The sequence below is a fragment of the Oryctolagus cuniculus genome, chromosome 5 (genome assembly GCF_051225735.1).
Source record: "Oryctolagus cuniculus isolate XC-2025 breed Fujian yellow rabbit chromosome 5, ASM5122573v1, whole genome shotgun sequence".
Taxonomy (NCBI): Eukaryota; Metazoa; Chordata; class Mammalia; order Lagomorpha; family Leporidae; genus Oryctolagus; species Oryctolagus cuniculus.
Genome location: NC_142871.1, coordinates 4,983,905 through 5,003,515, shown reverse-complemented (window position 1 = coordinate 5,003,515; position 19,611 = coordinate 4,983,905). Strand labels below are relative to the sequence as shown.

Sequence of the window (19,611 nt, the reverse complement as noted above, 5' to 3'; positions counted from 1 at the left end):
CTTATTTGAAAGACAGAGTTAAAGAGAGATATTCCATCTGCAGGTTCACTCCCCAAATGGCTACAACAGCAGGGGCTGGGCCAGGCTGAAGGCAGAAACTTTATCCAGGTTTCCCACAAGGGTGCAGGGCCCAAGCATCTGGGCCATCCTCTGCTGCTTTCCCAGGTGGTTAGCAGGGAGCTGGACCAGAAGTGGAGCAGCTGAGGCTCGAACAGGCACTCATACGGGATGCCCACTATGCCACAATGCTGGTTCCTGATACTGTCTCTTTAACTGTAGGCTTGAGACGCCCACCTTCCCAGGATGCACCTGTCACCCGGGGGCCAGGGCACTAGCTAAGGCCGGCTTATAGAGCCAATTAAGCACCACCCTCTTCCTTATAGAAGGCTGTGGAAGGTGGAAGAGAGCTCGCTCCAGCGAGGTGCTGTTTTCGCTCAGAGGTACGGTTCACCGTTTTGCCATTCTCTATGTCTCTTGTTCACAGGCAACTCGTTGGCCTGCTTGTGGTGGGTATATCTCAGTGTGGAGAGGCCCACACTCACAGGGGAGTGTGTGTGAATTTTCTCACTGCTCTGTTCCTCCTTACACACAGAACCGGCCTCCGCTTGGTATCCCTGCCTCTGTGGCAGGCGATGCTGGATTGGAAACTGATTTGCTCATTGCCCAGCTCAAGGGGTGGGCCAGGAGCCCTCTGGAGGGGGAGGGGAGGGCCAGCCTCTGGTGGAGGGGCTGCAGATGGCAGGGAGGCAGGGGCAGGGTGCAATCAGGGGACTGACAGCTGGAATTAGAAAGCCAGCTCTGCGACTGGTCTGCTCTTGGGGAAAATCCTCCCCTTTTCTGAGCCTGGCATTCCTTTTGCAAAATGATGAAAATGTCGCTTAGCTTGCGTGGTGGTTGTGCGGAAACTGCTTGGCGCTAGCAGGAGGAATGGACAGGAGCTCTTGGTCTACCCAGAAGCCCAGAGAGCTTCATGGCCTTCCTGTTGCTTGGCCTCAGTGGAGACCTGACCAGTCAGGGAGCTGGGTCTAAGGTGCACGTCTCTGGTAGGACAGGCGCATGAGGCAGGCAGGCAGCGGATCTCAGGGCATGGGCAGTGCTGGCTCCCTCTGAAGGAGGGACTGTCCCAGGCCCCCAGCTTCCGGAGCTTGGCTGGTTGTCTCTGGCATTCCTTGGCTTATGGAGGCATCGCCGCCCCACCCCCATCTCTGCTTCCATCTGCACTGGATGCTCTTCCACACTCCTCTCTTTACAGGGACACTGGTCATAATGGGCTAAGGTCCTCTCTGATGACCTCATTGTAACTAAGCACACCTGCAGTGGCCCTGTCTGCAACAACAGCCCCGCTGAGTGGCTGGGGTGAGGACTTCAACCCGGAACTTCTTAGGGACACAGTGCAGCCCAGCCGCACTGACGATGGACAGAGCTGCCCGCCTTCCTGGCAAGCACAGGGTTCTCACTTGGTTTTGCTGTTTTCCTCCCCACCCTGCTCTGCCACCTTGCTGGGCAGCCTCAGCGATGCTCGGGCCTGGCCTCCGGGATCTTTGTTGTATTCCCAGTGGTGTCTCGCCTCCCTGGATGACACCATAAACCCCCCTGACTCCACCTTGTCGTTTCCCAGGAAGTTCCAAGCCTGAGCACTCGCCCCTCTCAGAAGAGGACTCTGGTTCTTTCCAGGCAGATGGCGGCTTCCAGACGGAATCCGGCAGCCCACCTTCTGCTTCCCCCGGAGCTCTTGCTCATGACTCCCGTCCTCGCCACCTCCTCTCTGTCCCTCCTAGCCCGTGTGCTCACTTACCTCTGAGCTCTGATGCCGTCGCCGCCCGGCTCTGACAGATGTCTGACAGATGTGTGTATTGCCCTCTCCAGCTCTAAATCCTGCTTCTAGAGACACTTGAGATCCTACCGCGCCTACAGAGGAGACAAACGGCCCTCGTCTCAGACCGTCTTTCAGCGACATCCTTCTCCCTTTTCGCCTCCACAACCAGTTCCTTGAAGTCTTTGTGAATTTTTTTGACTACCAAAATATGTCATTTATTCCGTTTATGTATAATAGGCCTTTAAGCTTATGGAAAACGCATATCTTAAAAAATTATGTATGGCTTTCAATTTTTTAAACAAAATAGGCTTATAGTTCTTGATTTCCACAAACTTTTGGAAGTACCCTCTTTTAAGGATTATGTTGTTGTAACCTGGTTTTTATTTTATTGTCATAAAATACATACACAACATAAAATGCACCATCATAGCCGTATTTAAGTGTACAACAGTTGAGCAAGGTCAGCATATTCACCATGCTGTGCAGCCAAACTCCAAACATCTTTCATCTTACAGAACTAACGTGCTATGTCTGCTCCAACGTAAATCGCCTTTCTTCCCTACCTCCTGCCCCTGGCAACCCTCATGCCACTTTCTGTCTCCACGAATTTGACTACTCTGGATGCCTCGTGTAAATCAGATCACATGGAGCTTGTCATTCGGTGACTGGCTTCTCTCACTTCATATGATATATATAAGGTTCAGCTATGCCATAGCATGTGTCGCAGTCTGCTTTCCAAGGCTACATGTTTTGCTCAGCATGTGTGTACTACATTTTGTTTATCCATTCAGCTATTGATGGGCTCTTGCCTTGATTCCGCCATTGTGCTATTGTGAATAATGCTGCCATGAAGGTTTTTACAAATCTCGCTTCAAGACTTTGCTTCCAATTCTTTTGGGTTTGCTCTCAGTGTACCCAGTAGAATTGCTAGATGTGATAATTCTCTAAGTTGTTGAGATTTTTCAGTGCTGTTTTCATAGCTGCTGCAGCCTTTTCCTTTCTTTAAAACCATCAATGTATAGGGTTGCAGTTTTTCTACATCCTTGCTTATAGTTGCTGTCTTCTTGCTCCTTCCTTTCTCTTTTTAAATAGTAGCCCTTCTGATGGGTATGGCATGATATTGGCTTGACACTGGCTTTTATTAATGATTGCTGATTTGAGTATCTTCATTGCTTGCCGACTGTTGGTATATCTTCTTTGGAGAAATGTTAATTTAGGTCCTCCTAATCTCTAAAATGCCTTTTGCTGTTGAGAGGAAATAGTTCAATTTTTCACTTCCTGCTCACTCCTCAATGCATCACAGCACACTCTGGGTTCCGCTAGTATCAACACAGTAGCTCTTACCAGTGCCATTGGTGTTTCCACATTGCCATGCGCAGTGGATGCTCTTCCGTCCTCATTTTGCACTCCCAGTAGCACTGGACGTGGTTGATCTTGATCTCTTCCTTTCTTCCCGCTGGCCTCCCCAGCACCCGGCTCTTCCACTTCCCCCTGTCCTCTCTCTCCTGTCCACTCTACCTCTCTGGGGCATCCTCCTCTCCTGGGCTTTTCCACCTGTGCTGCTTCACAGCTTTCTTTCTTTCTTTTTTTTTTTTTTGACAGGCAGAGTGGACAGTGAGAGAGAGAGACAGAGAGAAAGGTCTTCCTTTGCCGTTGGTTCACCCTCCAATGGCCGCCGCTGCAGCCGGCGCACCGCGCTGATCCGATGGCAGGAGCCAGGATCCAGGTGCTTTTCCTGGTCTCCCATGGGGTGCAGGGCCCAAGCACCTGGGCCATCCTCCACTGCACTCCCTGGCCATAGCAGAGAGCTGGCCTGGAAGAGGGGCAACCGGGACAGAATCCGGCGCCCTGACCGGGACTAGAACCCGGTGTGCCGGCGCCGCAAGGTGGAGGATTAGCCTATTGAGCCACGGCGCTGGCCCACAGCTTTCTCTTAGATCTGCTCTCCTTCACATTCTACTCGTGGGTTCTTGTCTTGACTTACCATTTGTGAGGGTAAGTTTGTGAAGAAATGGAATGGAAAGATAATACACATTTTTCCACGAACACTTTGGAGACTCTAGTATATTCCAGTGACCCTAACATTTAAATTCAAAAAGCCTGCTTCTCTGAGTTATAGATGCATGTTATGTATTTATCCATCTGACATTTCCACTTGCATATCTTAAGGACATTTCTTCATGTTAAAACATAAGCCTGGGGTGAGTGTTGTGGCCATGAGTTAAGCTGTGTTTTGAGACACATTTATCCCATCTATATTGCTGGTTCCAGTCCCTGCTATTCTGCTTCTGATGCAGCTTCCTGCTAATGCCCATCCTGGAAGGCAACAGATGATGACTCAGGTGTGGGTCTCTTCCTGTCTGGCAGGCTGAGATGGTGTCCTGGCTCCTAGCTGCAGCCTGGCGCAACCCTGGCTGTTGTAGGCATTTGGAGAGTGAACAGTGGATGGAAGAGCGCTGTCTCTAAACAAACATTAAAAATAATGGAACTGGCATTGTGGAACTGCTTCCAACCCAGCATCCCATGTTAGAGAACTCAGTTGAGTCCCAGCTGTTCCACTCCTGATCCAGCCCACTGCTAATCCACCTGGGAAGGCAGCAGAAAGATGGCCCATGTATCTGGGCACTGGTTGCCCATATGGGAGACCCAGGTGGAATTTCAGACTCCAGTCTTTGGCCTGGGCCAGCCCTGGCCATTGTGTCCATTTGGGGAGTGAACTGATTGATGGATGGATGATCTCTTCTCTCTCAAACTGTGTCTCCCGCTGCCCCACCCCAGTCTTTCAAATAAATAAAAATGTAAAAAAAATACTAACTCACGATCCACCTCCTAAAATTGTTCCTTCTCCTCAATTTCCTTCTATAGTAAAAGGCACCATGATCCATTGGGTCACCAGAAAACTGCATTATGCCTTCTTTTGCTCCCTCCCTTCCTTGTGAAGTCCTGAGGCTCTCACCTCCTAAATGTACCACTTCTTTCTTTTTTTTTTTTTTTACATTCGTAGCTATGTTTATTAATATAATATGGATTAAATCTATTTAATAAATATAAATTTAAAGCTATTTAATAAATATAAATTTCATAGGTACAGCTTTTGGATTATAGCAGTTCTTCCCCCCATATCCGCCTTCCCACCCCTATTCCCATCCCAACTCCTACTCTCTCTCCCATCCCATTCTTCATTAAGATTTATTTTTAAAAATTTTTAATTTTTTTTGACAGGCAGAGTGGACAGTGAGAGAGAGAGAGGGGGGCAGAGAGAAAGGTCTTCCTTTTCCATTGGTTCACCCTCCAATGGCCACTGTGGCTGGCAGGCTGCAGCCAGTGCACCGCACTGATCCGAAGCCTCTCCTGGTCTCCCATGTGGGTGCAGGACCCAAGGACTTGGGCCATCCTGTACTGCACTCTCGGGCCACAGCAGAGAGCTGGCCTGAAAGAGGGGCAACCGGGAAAGAATCCGGTGCCCCGACCGGGACTAGAACCCGGTGCACCGGCGCCGCTAGGTGGAGGATCAGCCTGTTGAGCCACGGCGCTGGCCTAAGATTCATTTTTAATTATCTTTATATACAGAAGACCAACTCCATACTAAGTAAAGATATCAACAGTTTGCACCCACACAGACACACAAAGTATAAAGTACTGTTTGAAAACTAGTTTTACCATTAATTCTCATAGTACAACACATAAAGGACAGAGGTCCTATGTGGGGAGCAAGTGCACAGTGAATCCTGTTGTTGATTTAACAATTGACACTCTTATTTATGATGTCAGTGATCACCCAAGGCTCTTGTCATGAGCTGCCAAGGCTATGGAAGCCTTTTGAGTCCACAAACTCTGACCTTATTTAAACAAGGCCATAATCAAAGTGGAAGTTCTCTCCTCCTTTCAAAGAAAGGTACCTCCTTCTTTGATGGCCCATTCTTTCCACTGGGATCTCACTCACAGAGAACTTTCATTTAGGTCATTTTTTTTGCCACAGTGTCTTGGCTTTCCATGCTTAAAATGCTCTCATGGGCTTTTTAGCCAGATCTGAATGCCTTAAGGGCTGATTCTGAGGCCAGAGTGCTGTTTAGGGCATTTGTCATTCTATGAGTCTGCTGTGTGTCCTGCTTCCCATGTTGGAAAATTCTCTCATTTTAATTCTATCAATTATTATTAGCAGACACTTGGTCTTATTTATGTGATCTCTTTAACAATCCTAGTTTTATGATCAGTTATGAACTTAAACTGATCACTTTAACTAGTAAGATGGCATTGGTACCTGCCAATTTATGGGATTTTGAGTCTCATGGCAAGTTTTATTGGCTTGAATATTGTTGAGGATTTTTGTATCTATGTTCATCAGGGAAATTGGTCTGTAATTCTCTTTCTCTGTTGCATCTTCTTCAGGTTTAGGAATTAAGGTTATGCTTGCTTCATAAAAAGATTTTGAGAAAATTCTCTCTCTTTCAATTGTTTTGATTTTAATTGTTTTGAATAGCTTGAGAAGAATTGGAGTAAGTTTTTCTTTAAATGTCTGCTAGAATTCAGCAATGAATCCATCCAGTCCTAGGCTTTTCTTTGTTGGGAGGGCCTTTATTACTGATTTAATTTCCATCTTGGTTATGAATCTGTTTAGGTTTTCTATATCTTCATGGTTCAATTTAGGTAGGTTGTATGTGTCCAGGAATCTATCCATTTCTGCTAGGTTTCCCAGTTTGTTAGCATAAACTCTTTGTAGTAATTTCTGATAACTCTTTTTATTTCTATGGTGTCTTGTTATATTTCCTTTTTCATGTCTAATTTTATTGATTTGAGTCTTCTCTCTCCTTTTTTTGTTAGTTGGGCCAATGGTGTGTCAATTTTGTTTATTTTTTCAAAAAAAAAAAAAAAACAACACAGCTCTTCATTTTGCTGATTTTTTGTATTACTTTTTTGGATTCAATTTTGTTGATTTCTTCTCTAATTTTATTTATTTCTTTTCTTGTATTAGTTTTGCTGTTCTCTTTTTTTATTTTTTATTTTTTATTTTTTTATTTTTTTGAAAATTTTTTTTTTATCTTTTATTTAATGAATATAAATTTCCAAAGTACGACTCATGGGTTACAATGGCTTCCCCCCCCATACCGTCCCTCCCACCAACAACCCTCCCCTTTCCCACTCCCTCTCCCCTTCCATTCACATCAAGATTCATTTTCGATTATCTTAATATACAGAAGATCAGCTTAGTATACCTTAAGTAAGTATTTCAACAGTTTGCTCCCACACAGAAACATAAAGTGAAAAATAATAGATGATTTTTTTAAAATGATGATGAAATCAGATCAGACCTATTGTCATGTTTAATCCCAGTGAGAGTCAAGTTGGGAATTGAAAATTTCTACTTTGTGTTTCTATGGGGGTGCAAACGACTGAAATCTTTACTTAATGTACACTAAACTGATCTTCTGTAAAAAAAAAAAAAAGAAAGAAATGTTCTCTTTTTTTTAAAGAAAGATTTATTTATTTATTTGAAAGAGTTACACAGAGAGAGGGAGGGAGAGAGGGAGAGAGGGAGAGAGGGAGAGAGGGAGAGAGGGAGAGAGGGAAAGAGGGAGAGAGGGGGAGAGAGAGAGAGAGAGGTCTTCCATCTGATGGTTCACTCCCCAGTTGGCTGCAATGGCCGGAACTGCACCAATCCAAAGCCAGGAGTCAGGAGCCTCTTCCAGGTCTCCCACGTGGGTGCAGGGGCCCAAGGACTCGGGCCATCTTCTACTGCATTCCCAGGTCATAGCATAGAGCTGGATAGAAAGTGGAGCAGCTGGGTCTTGAACTGGCACCCATATGGGATGCTGGCACTTCAGGCCAGGGTATTAATCTGCTGTGCCACACTCACATATTAGTTGTGGGTTTGGTTTGATGTGTTTTTCTAGATCCTTGAGATGCATTGATAGCTCATTTATTTGGTGCCTTTCCAATTTCTTGATATAGTCACCTATTGCTGTAAACTTTTAACATTGCTTTTGCTATTTCCCATAAGTTTTGATATGTTGTGTCATCATCTTCATTTGTTTCCAGAAAGTTTTTGATTCCTTTTTTGATTTTGTCTGTGAGCCATTGTTCATTCAGGAGCATGTTGTTCAGTCTCCACGTATTTGCATATGCTCTAGAGATTCCTGAGTTGCTGATTTCCAGCTTCATTCTATTGTGGTCCAAGAAGATGCATGGTACGGTTTTGATTTTTTTGAATTTGCTGAGACTTGCTATGTGGTCTAGTATGTGGTCAGTCTTAGAGAAGGTTCCATGCACTGCTGAGAAGAATGTGTATCCTGCAACTATAGGATGAAAACTTCTGTAGATATATTTTAGGTCCATTTGGTCTATAGTGTCGATTAAATCTGTTGTTTCCTTGTTGATTTTCTGTCTGGTTGATCTGTCCATTGCTGACAACCACTGCTTTCTTACCCTTATGCTCACTCTTTTATTGTCTGTACTACACAAGAGTGCTCTCTTTAAGATACACACCCTCACAATGCATACTCTAACGTTATGTGCCTGTGGGCTTCTATATGTCTGCCACAACGTGGGAAGGAGGAGGACAGAGAGGGTGGAGCCTGAATTTGGGAGCTGCAGCCGTGGAGATGTGCAGTACAGGAAGACCCTCAAGAAGTTGAGGGCAGGAAGATGGGGAGAGCCCCAGGAAAGGGGAAGAAGCTGGAGCTCAGGGAAAAGTGCTTCAGGAAGGAGGGTCATCGCCTCAGATGATGCTGAGGTTGGGTGGAGCAGTGAGGGCTGGGGAACCTTGGGAGTGAGCTGAGGAAAGAACGCAGAGGTGAGGGGTGGGTTTTGCTGGGAAGCAGAGTGAGATGGGAGTGGGTCCAAGGGCATTTTGCCTCCATGGGTCCCTTCCACATGAAAGTTCTGGAATCAGCTCCACTCTTTTCTCCTCCTAATAACTCAGTTTTCTTTTCTTTACCTAGGTACTCCTAGTTGTTCTTCTTTGAGCTCTGTTAAGATGCTGCCTATTTATTTAAAAGAATTTTACAATGTGTTTACATATTTATTTGAAAGGCAGAGTTACAGAGAGAAGGAGAGAAAAAGAGACACACAGAGAGATCTTCCATTTGTTGGTTTACTCCACAAATGGCCACAATGGACAGAGTTGGGCCAGGCCAAAGCCAGGAGCCACGAATTTCTTCCAGATATCCTACGTGGGTGCAAAGGCCCAAGAACTTAGGCCATTCTCCTCTGCTTTCCCAGGGACATTAGCAGGGAGCTGGATAGGAAGAGCAGCAGCGGGGACTCCAGCCAGCACCCCTATAGGATACCGGCAACACAGGTGGTGGCTTAACCCACTATGCCACAGTCAGGGCCCCAAGTTGCTGCCTCCTTAGATTACACGTCCCTGAGCTTTGGTGCTTGTGGCTTCTCCCTGCTGTTGGCTGGCTCTGTTTACTCTGGTCGCTGACTTTCCCTGAGGTAGCACTGACCGGTTTACAGCCGTTTGCTTCTGTGGTTTGTTGATCAGCATCTTTCTCCACTGTGAGCTCCTGGCTTGCGGAGCCTCACTCGTTTGCTCATGACTGTAGCCCAGGGATGTAGCAGAGCAGCGTACACACGGTGTGTGTGGAATAAAAATTTGCTAAATAAATGATTGATTAAAAAGAAACACAACCTCCATGGGAAACATCTACTTTAATTTTGAAGACCTCAAAAAATATCTTCCAGAGATTTACAGACTCCCACACATAAATAAGAAAAGTCACATTTAGGATAGTGATCGGGAAGGAGCAATAGGAGGTGGAAGAAGATAGTGCCTTTTCTGGGAAACAGCAGGTTAATCTCTTATATCCAGCATCTGCTGTTGAACCGTAGGCCAGTTTCTCAACACTTTATGTGTATAAAAGGTGTTCTCACATGTATTTTCTGCTTTACCACATGTTCCATAAATATACACAAAACTGCTTCGCTGCAGGAAACCTAGATATCACAAGTCAAGTCAGATATTTGAAGTTATCTTCATGTTTAGAGTTTTTTTTTAAGATTTATTTATTTATTTATTTATTTATTTATTTATTTTTTGACAGAGTGGACAGTGAGAGAGAGAGACAGAGAGAAAGGTCTTCCTTTGCTGTTGGTTCACCCTCCAATGGTCGCCGCGGCCGGCGCGCTGCGGCCGGCGCACCGCGCTGATCCGATGGCAGGAGCCAGGAGCCAGGTGCTTTTCCTGGTCTCCCATATGGGTGCAGGGCCCAAGCACCTGGGCCATCCTCCACTGCACTCCCTGGCCACAGCAGAGAGCTGGCCTGGAAGAGGGGCAACCGGGACAGAATCCGGCGCCCCAACTGGGACTAGAACCCGGTGTGCCGGCGCCGCTAGGCGGAGGATTAGCCTAGTGAGCCGCGGCGCCGGCCTATTTTTTATTTATTTGAAAGACAGAGTTAGAGACAGGAGAGACAAAAAAGAGAGCTTCCATCTGCTGGTTCACTCTCCAAATGGCCACAACAGCCAGGCTGGGCTGATCCGAAGTCAGGAGCCAGGAGCTTCTTTAAGGTCTCCCGTGTGGGTGCAGGGGCCCAAGCACTTGGTCCACCTTCTGCTGTTTTCCCAGGCGCTTTAGCAGAGAGCTAGTTCGGAAGTAGAACCAGCAGGTCTTGAATAGGTGCCTGTGTGGGATGCTGGTGCTGCAAGCAGAGGCTCGGCCTGCTAATCCGAAACGTTGGCCCCAGTGTTTAGTGTTCTTGGGCACCCAGTTCTGCAAAGGCCTTGGGGTCAGATCCCGAACCCTCACCTAGCAAGACACAGTGATGTCACACCTGCTTAGTTCTCCAACGGCATGTGCTCCTTGACTCAAGGCTGTTTTGGGCCTACAGAGCAGGGCCTGTCCGCTCACTGGGCATTCCATGTAGGATGCTGCGCTCCCAGCTCATAGAGACCTCAATTCTTCGCACCACCCTCAAGTGTCACTCCTGCTAGGAGGCCTCGGTGGTAGACGTATCAAAGGCAGCAGCCTTTGCTGTAGGCAGGATTGTTGTAACATGGCTCTCATCCCCTGTCACCAGCTGGAAACAGATCCTTGTGCCCCTTGCAGGAAGGTCAGCTTCACGAGGACTGTGTCGTTAACTGCTGAGTCCTCTGCTTTGGGGAGAACATTGACAAACCATCATGTGATCAATATTTGCTTGACAAATGAAAACACATTTAGATGGTTATTAATTCCACTACAAGAATTTAAAGAACTGGAGAATTAAGAATAGTTTTTAGGAAGCAAAAGCAATATAACAGCCTTTGACTTTTAGGTGAGTGGTGTAGACGTTTTATGAAAATGAGAGCTAAGAGCATTGGACGCAGAACTGATCTCCCAGTATGCAGGCTGGCACTGTGGCATAGCAGACTGGGGCACTGCCTGCAATGCCAGCATCCCACCTGAGTACCAGTCCCAGTTCCGACTGCACCCCTTTCAATCCAGTTCCTTGCTAATGCCAAGGGAAGGCAGTGGAAAATGGCTGGCCCAAGTGCCTGGTCCCTGCCACCAATGGGGGAGACCAGGATGGAGCTCCGGGATCTTTGCCTCAGTTTCGCCCTGCCCTGGCAGCTGTGGCCATTCGAGGTATAAACCAGCAGATGGAAGGTCTCTTTCTCTCCCTCTCTCACTCTGTCTCCCCTTCAAATCAATGAGTAAATCTTAAATCTCCCAGTGTGGAGAGAAGCCAACCTGTGCCTCACTCTGTGGTGCTCAGCGGTAGCTGGGTGCACTTGAAGATAAACATGGGCAGGCCATGGACTGAGTTGTAGACCCCCATTTTTGTGTTGAAGCCCTAGCTCCCAATGCCATGGTATTTGGAGTTGGGAACTTGTGGGGTGATTAGGTTAAGATGAGGCCATGACCAAACGTGGTACCCTTGGAAGAGGAAGTCCTAGAAAACATGTTCTCCCCTGGGCATGTGAGCACAGAGTGTGAGGGTGGCTGTGTGCAAGCCAGGAAGAGGATCCTCTGTAGAACTTGAGCATGGTGGCTCCCAACCTCAGACTTTTAGCCTCCGTGACTGCGAGGAAATGGGTATCACCTGCTCAAGCCACTCTGGTTATGGTTTTGTTGTGGCAGCCAAGCTGACCAGTGGAATGTGACCTCTGAAAGTGGTAGTGCAACGCACTGGTGACCCATGGGAGGCCAGAACTTCTGCACACCCGTGATACCAGGCTTTCCGTGGCTCAGCCTCTGTGATCAGTGAAAAATGTCACATGAAGTCCAAGAAAACCAGGAACAAGTACACAGTATCTTTTCTCAGTCTATCAAGGAAACAATAAGGAGCACAGCTTTATTTTACCATAAAGTTTAAAAAAAAGAAATCTTTGGTTTCTCTCTCTTGTCATTCCCAGTGTTCTCCATGTAGAGGCAGCCCTCCGTTCCATGCCTTATTTGGCCAAATTCTGACTCCCTGGTCCCTTACCCTCGCGGTTTTCACTGAATGTGTTGTAGAACTGGGTGAGCAGGTGGCAGCATCTTTTTCTCAACCCAAACAGGATCCCTCTTAGCTGCATTTCTCAGCTTCCAGAGTTTTCCGTTCCAGCACTGTCTCAGCGCAAGCTCTAAGCTCTAGCCATGACTCACACATCCTTTTGTTTGAGTCCATGTCCTGGCATGGCCTGTGCACTTCTCGCGTTTGTAGCACAAATCCAGCTGTTTAAGCCTCTCCAAATCTGACTCAACTTTAAGTGGCCTGGCAGCTGCCAAGCCCCTGAGGGGAGGGGTGGGTGGGGTTACCAGGCACTCGAGTGAATCCAAGTATGTTTGGTCCATTGTCCCCTCAACTTCCGGACAGACTCCGATTCCTGGAGAAAATGAGTGTGTGGGAAGCTGGAGCCCAATGTAGTTGTTCTGCAACATAACCACATTCCTCTGCTGCTGTGTGTGAAACAGTGAACCCCAACCAGGAAATTTCCCTTCGGGTGTAAAACTACGTCTCCGCATTGTTTGCAGCAGACATTGCCCATTCCTATCAGGAATTCCAGTTCTCTCTTTCCAGAACCAGGAAGACTCCTTTCGCCGGCCCCCTTTGCAGTGGAGGCTTAGCCAGGCTAAGCCTTTCAGAACCAGCGTGTGGCTCACCACGCTTTCTCCCCTCTTGGCCACAAGACTGAAGAAGCCTGGGTTCTCAGCACCGCAGGTAGGTTTTCCTCCATGAGCCTCGCTACTTCTGGCTTTGTGTATGCGGCAGTTAACATTTGCATTGTGTTAGGCTGCTGAGAATCTGGTGCCATTTGCCATAAAGCCTAACTGAAGCTATTCTTGTTGATATAATATCCTTCCAAATCTTGGACATTTTGCAGAGTCAGCATAGCTTGGATCCAGTCTCCTCTGCTCCTTTCCATCATTTTCCTAACTGACATTCAAAATACACTCTTGGTCAGGTACAGAGCGACAGAGAGAGAGCAGAGTGCAGCTAAGGACTCCAAGTTGGCCTTGGTTCACCACGCCCAGAAAATAACACAAAAAATATCCCCCAAGTGTAACCAGGCACCACAGGTTCAGGGGGCTCTTATATCAGTTAAAATACACGCAATTTCAAACCCAAAAGTCATCTGGAGCAATTCAGATACTCAACCTCATTTACCAAGCAAAGAGCAGAGCAGTGGGTTGAGTGTACATTTTCAAAGCACAGAAAGCAATTTCGTAAGCTTCCCCCTCCTATCACTGCCACTCTTAATCCCCCCACCCCCACCCCCACCCCGGGGAGGCAGCTGCTCCTCAGACCTCTTGCCCTCTCTCTTCATTCCTCACTCCCGACGCTCAGCGCTCTACACCAACTGGGACTTGTCTGTGCAGTGCTTTCACTCCATGGCCATGGCCGGATCTTCCCTCCTTCTGCTTCCTGTCTGGTTTTGTTTTGTTTTGTTTTCTCTGTCAGTTGTTCTTTGCCTTTTCAGTAGAAGAGGACAAGGCTACATACATTCCTGTACATTAAGAGCTTCTGTCTCTACTGCATAAAGACACAAGTATCAAAGTATTATGAAAAACAACCATGGATTTCTTAGCTAGAACAGGACAGTTCCAACTTTGGTCCATTTGGTAGTAGTTTGGGAATCTTTTGTCCAGATCTCCTGCTTGTTAGTGTTGTAAACAAGACAGTAATTAACCTTTCTGAAATGTTAGTAAGTGCATTTGTGAAATGAAGTCACCGACACTTCCTCCTCCATCAGATCATCATGAGATTTTAATGAGCTAACCCAGGCAAAGCGTTTGGGACAATATTGTCACCTGATAAGAGCCCCCGGAACGTCCACTCTCCTGCTCCATGCCTCCTCCCTCCTCCCCTCCTTCCTCCTCCCTCCTCCCTCCTCCCCCCGCCCACTGCATTTTACTCTCGTTTGTCACTTGAGAAGCATCCAGTTCCATCAATTCACCTTTTCCTTGACACACTTTGAACTAGGGTTTATAACATTTACTTTTCAGCTAGAGACATGGAGGAAGACATGGAAACGAGGACAGGGACACACAGACAGGAGCTGTGACGTGTTCTGGAGATCATTTCTCCATTTTCCAATCTGAGCTGAGAGGGTGAACCAGCTTCCTACTTCTGCACTCCTTGAGATTCCAAGGAACAATCCTTTGAGATATTTCTTGGCTCAGAGTAGACACCAAATCAGGGTGTGTGTGTGTGTGTATGTGTGTGTGTATGTGTGTGTGTGTATGTGTGTGTGTATGTGTGTGTGTGTATGTGTGTGTGTGTATGTGTGTGTGTGTGCGTGTGTGAGAGAGAGAGAGAGAGAGAGGGGAAGAGAGAGAGAGAGACTCTAATGATTAGTATGAAACGATCTGGCAAAATAAAATATAGATTAATGTGGCCAAACCATACTGTTGCACATGATTAATGGAGTCTGAGCTTTGGCTGATGGACTGGGATTTCCCAAGCCTTCTGTGGATGGCAGGTGACTAGTGTATTAGTTTCTCAGGGCAGCCCTAACAGAGTACCCTGGACAGGGTGGCTTCTCCGTGGAAATTTCCTCACAGTCTGAAGGCTGTGGTCTAAGGTCCAGGTCCTGGCATGGCTGGTCTCCTCGGGGGACCCTCTTCTTGTCCTACAGACAGCTGCACTCTTGCTGTCTCTTCACACAGTCCTCCCACTATGTGCAAATGTCTAGTGTCTCTCTCTGTGTCTTTGTCCTACTCTTTTCCTCCTATAAGAACTCCCATCAGTTTGGGATACATGATCTCATCTCAGCTTAATCGTTAAGACCCTGCCTTCCCAAATAGCTGTATTCTCAAGTACGGGGGCTTAGGACTTGGAAGTATGTATTTTGGGGAGAACAAAATATAGTCCACAGCACCGACAAAGTCAAATCACATTGTCAGTTTGTTAATATGTACATCGAACTGTGTATGAGGACATCATTGTGTTTAATGCAGCAGGCTCTGCCCAAGTTCAATAATGCCACCATGAACTTGAGTCATAGCCAGGGAAATGGACATCACCGTCTGGGTGTACTGCCTTTGAGAGCTGTGGAAAGTGAGCCTCATTAATGTTCATTTTGGTTATGATTTGCTGATGAACCAATGATGTATTACTTGCTCATAAGGAAGTTGAACTTGGGGCGATTTTTTCCCCTGAGTTTGGCTATGGTAAGCATGACTGGAGAGGGAAATTAACAATGCTTAAAGGAGAATAAACACTCTTCTCTGAACGCAGTTTAAAGCAGAGGAAGCAGCCTACTGTTCAAGACAGAGAGCCTTTAGCCTACAGTCTATTCTGAGGCCAGCCTGCTTCTGAATGCTTTGGCCTCAATATGTCCAGGAATTGTTTGACACCATCTCTGTAAGAACCTCTTGGATATTAAAAAAAAAAAAGGAAGTCCTCAAGCTATTTTATTCCTATAGAGCACTATTTCACAGTGGTATCAGCTATTTTGGGTTGAATATTTTCTGCTTCAAGTTTTCTCTTTGAAAGCAGAAACTCAAAGCCCAGGAGCTCAAGTTGTTATAAAAAGCAGAGGGTCTCAGTGGGACAGCTGGGACTGAAGGTGGATGTGGCTTCCTTCGGCCTTCCGCCAGCAGATTTCGGCTGGAACGAAGGCTGGGCCGTGGCTGATGGTGCAGCTCTGACAATTTCACTGCCCTGGGAGATCTTTAGAGTTCTGTTCCTTCTGGGATGCCGGGAAAGCTGGGGATGGAGATGAGTGGGAGGGGCTGCAGTCTCCTAGCCCCTGGAAAGGGGAGTTGAAGGAGCAGGTTCCCTCTGCGCAGAGCAGTGGCCTGCCGCCGAGGGCGGGCAGGTCTCTGGCAACAGAAGGTAGAGTTTGAACCTAAGGCTTACTGACACGAGGATCTTGCCTGGACAAGAGTCTTGTAGTCATTTGATCCTGTTGAAAGTCACATTTTTAACAGACAGGAATGCCCTCTATAGCACTGGCTTTTGTTTTCCTTAGTTTTATGAAAGTTTTACAATGAAACAGTGAAAGTTTTACAACCTTTCCAAACTCAGTAGGCAAAGCATTTGGCACGTCTTAGTATTTTAGAGTTCCTGAAGTGTGCTCCAAAATGTTTCCTTGCTTGTCTCTTACCCTCTACTGGGGAAGGGATTATTTTTGCCATGCTTTCATCATTCGTCTCCCCTTGTGGGCCTCTGGGGGCTTGTGGCCAGACGTGACGGAGGGAGTTCTCTGAATGACAGCCCGTAGACGGTCAGCGTTTCCCTGGGCGGGGCTGTGTCCTCTTTGCAAGCCAAACAACCAAACCAGAATAAAATCTCAGCAATGCTGCCGGCCTCGAGCAGCGCACCGCACCGCCTTCGCTTCACTTCCTGACCCTCCCCAGCCTGTCTGGGTTTCTGCAAACATCCTCGCTGGCTTCAGGAAGGGTGGGACGAAGCTGTTTAGTTGTTCAAGGAGTTCTGAAGGCTGTCAGCCACCGTCCCTTAAAAAAGCCAGGCCAGAGAGACAGGCGCTGGAGAGGGAGACAATGAGGAGCACCCGGGGCTGCAGCAAGGAGGAAACCTTGCTCTGGGTGCAGCTCTGGGAAGGTTTGGAGAAGCCACTGGGTTTTGTTTCCAGCAGGTTTGTTCACGCACAACTGTTCAAAGCGGCAGCACAAGCCTGCTGCAGACTGCCTGTGTCCACTCTGCCTTCCCGTGTTTGGTTCAGCCCAGCAAAAGTGGAAAAGCCACGTGACCACACTGCAGCCAGGGAAACGGCCGAGTCTTTCGCTACTGAAGGATGGTCAGGCCCTGGGTTTAGACCGCTCAGTAGGGCTTTGCGGGAGTCCAGAGCTGGCTGATCTCAGAGCATATTGTCCAGGACAAGAGCTTGGGAATAAACCTATTAGAAACAAAACGCAAAAGCAGGTCCCTTCTCCCCTTCCCTTTCTATTTTTTCTTCCTTTTTAAAATAGAAGGGCAAAGAAGAGAAGCTGAATAGATTGCCTTGCTGGTCTTTGTCTTCTTTCTGACAAGAACAGCTGCGACCTTCTGAATGACAAAGAAGGAACAATTTGCAGAGACACTGGGCTAAATTATCAAAATTGAGTTCCTAATTTACACATGGAAAAATACGTGACTCTGAGGAGGGTTCTTGGAACAAACAGAGCTTCGCGCCTGCGTTGTTGAGAGTATGTGCGCCATTGCCTGTGTGCTCTAAGCAACTTTTCTATTGCTCAAATGCACCCTTGCTGATGCCCCCGGGACAGACGCAGGTGCTGGCTGTGCGTGACTTTCTGCAAGGTTACATTTCAGTTTTGAATCTTTCTTTATGGACAGCAAATTTCCCCAACATAAAGTGGGTTATAAACCCCTCCATGTGGCCTTTTTAAGCTTTCTTGGTTGCCATGGGTGTTAGCAGTGTGTCTTATTTATTTATTTATTTATTTGACAGGCAGAGTGGACAGTGAGAGAGAGAGAGAGAGACAGAGAGAAAAGCCTTCCTTCCGTTGGTTCACTCCCCATATGGCCGCTATGGCCAGTGTGCCGCACCGATCCGAAGCCAGGAGTTAGGTGATTCCTCCTGGTCTCCCACGCGGGTGCAGGGCCCAAGGACTTGGGCCATCCTCCACTGCCCTCCTGGACCACAACAGAGAGCTAGACTGGAAGAGGAGCAACCGGGACAGAACCGGCACCCCAACCGGGACTAGAACCAGGGGTGCCGGTGCCACAGGCAGAGGATTAGCTTAGTGGGCTGCTGCGCCGGCCAGCAGTGTGTCTTTAATGTGGTGTTCCCACTACTGTACAGCTCTGGTTAGCAAATTTATTTAATATATTTCTGTGACCTTGTGGTGAGAGTGTCTTTAACATTCATCAGTCTCAGGGACCCAAACAGTAGCTTAGAAAATCATTCAGGATGGTTAAAAAGTGGCCAAGCAGATGATAAAGGTTCTCTTCTCACTCTTCAACCTACTCTGAAATAGGCCACTGTGCATTGGGTTTGGTTCCGGTCCATTCCTATGACTCCCCTGTAGCCTCGGGTTAGTCTTGGCTTTTCTGCGCTCTGCAGCCTGAGGATATTCTGCAAGTGGGAGTTGTCCGGTAACTTGGGACAGACCATTCTCCCAGAGGCCCCATATGCTCTGAACCTGTTCTGCAAACTGCGCACCTTCACTAAGGCAAACGCTGGCTTCCCTAGACCACGAGTGCTGTGGGCTGCAAGGCTGCAGGGCTGCAGGACGCCCATTTCTCTGCCTGTTCCGCGATGTCAGGTGCATGACAGGAGTGGCAGTGTATGCCTTGGTAACTTTATTATAATGACATTACAATAGCCTAAAAATCATGGCTGAGGGCAGGGGGCACTTCCTCCAGTCCTGTTGGGTATTTCAGCCGGTGCTGGTGTCACGTTTGCAAGGTTGTGGAACTTGCAGCTTCCGCTGTGGGCGGGGACTTGCTGGTTTCCAGGCGGTGGGCCTGCATGGGGCACAGAAGGGGGCTTGTCATGAGGGTTGAGGGCTGGCGCGACTGTCCACCCAGAACTGCCAGTCACCTACCCAGTGCTGTCCGTCAGCAGTGCGGCTGGAGCTTGCAGTCCCCATCGCCTCTCCCCTTGCTCTGTGAGCTCTCTCAACACCAGGATTGTCTATGACGAGGCAGGCTGAACAGTGGTACATTTGTGCTCTATTGTGTGTTTTTAAGATTTATTTATTTGTTTATATGAAAAGAGAGAGGAAGAGGTCTTCCATCTGCCAGTTCACTCCCCATTTGGCCACCTCAGTTGGACCTAAACCTACCCGGGCCAGGAACCAGGAGCTTCCTCCAGGTCTCCCACGTGTGTGCAGGGGCCCAGGGACTTGGGCCATCTTCTACTGCTTCCCCAGGCCACAGCAGAGAGCTGGATTGGAAGTGGAGCAGCCAGGACTCAAACCAGTGCCTATATGGGATGCTGGCACTGCAGGAGGTGGCTTTCCCCACTACACCACGGTGCTGCCCCTCTACTGTGTTTTGACACAAGTCACTTCGGGCTTCCTCAGTGGAACTAACCATTAAGTAATTACTTTTTTTTATTGAAAAAGGAAGGAACAAGGGTCCTTGTCTGTTGTTCATGGGCAAGAGCCTGTGGTGCACTTGGTTGCACACCCATCACTTGGCACACCTGGATGTCACTTAGTTCTCTGGGCCTCGGTATTTTGTAAAGGTTCCAGATGGTAGCAGGGAAGGCCTGCATCCTGGGTGATGGGTAGGGCAACAGGGAGCAGAGAGGACGGTGGGCCCAGCTAGGTTCTGTTTACTCAGAGGGAAGTAGCGGGTCCTCGGCAGCCTCCTCTGGGCTTTGGGATGGTGGGGACACAGTGGTCGCAGAGTCCAGGTGGCCTCTTGAGTCGCACAGTGAAGGCCTGGGACCTAAGGAGGCGTCCTTGTAGGTGG

General features: G+C 47.8%; 1 long non-coding RNA gene across 2 annotated transcripts in view; it reads left to right on the top strand.

Annotated features, from left to right (window-relative positions):
* Positions 1–277: 277 nt before the first annotated feature.
* The window catches only part of LOC149126384 (uncharacterized), a 127,762-nt gene continuing 108,428 nt past the window's right edge, over positions 278–19,611 (top strand). For both annotated transcript variants that reach the window (XR_016233557.1, XR_016233558.1), the window contains exon 1: positions 278–440. This is a non-coding gene — a long non-coding RNA (uncharacterized LOC149126384). The remainder of the gene's footprint in view (positions 441–19,611) is intronic.